Source organism: Salvelinus sp. IW2-2015, linkage group LG8 (assembly GCF_002910315.2).
Source record: "Salvelinus sp. IW2-2015 linkage group LG8, ASM291031v2, whole genome shotgun sequence".
Classification (NCBI taxonomy): Eukaryota; Metazoa; Chordata; class Actinopteri; order Salmoniformes; family Salmonidae; genus Salvelinus; species Salvelinus sp. IW2-2015.
The window spans coordinates 9,151,894-9,152,310 of record NC_036848.1 but is presented as its reverse complement, the minus strand read 5'-3'; positions in this window follow the sequence as shown (position 1 = coordinate 9,152,310).

Sequence of the window (417 nt, the reverse complement as noted above, 5' to 3'; positions counted from 1 at the left end):
TTGTCCTAGTGTCAACAGGAGGTTGTTGCCCTAGTGTCAACAGGAGGTTGTTGTCCTAGTGTCAACAGGAGGTCCTTGTCCTAGTGTCAACAGGAGGTTGTTGTCCAAGTGTCTAGACACTCATAAACACTCATAAACCAAATTGACTTTCATGCCTCATAAACTACAAAACCTTTCTGATCTCATGTCTCCCTTTCTCAATTCAATTCAAATCGCTTTATTCGCTTGGAAAGTTTTACCACATACATTGCCAAAGCAAACATGTAACATACCAAATCACTGATGACGCAGATAGATAATTAGATCATTTATATATAATGTATCAATAGATAATTTATAGATAATGTATCAATAGATAATTTATAGATAATGCATCAATAGATAATTTATAGATAATGTATCAATAGATAATTTAGA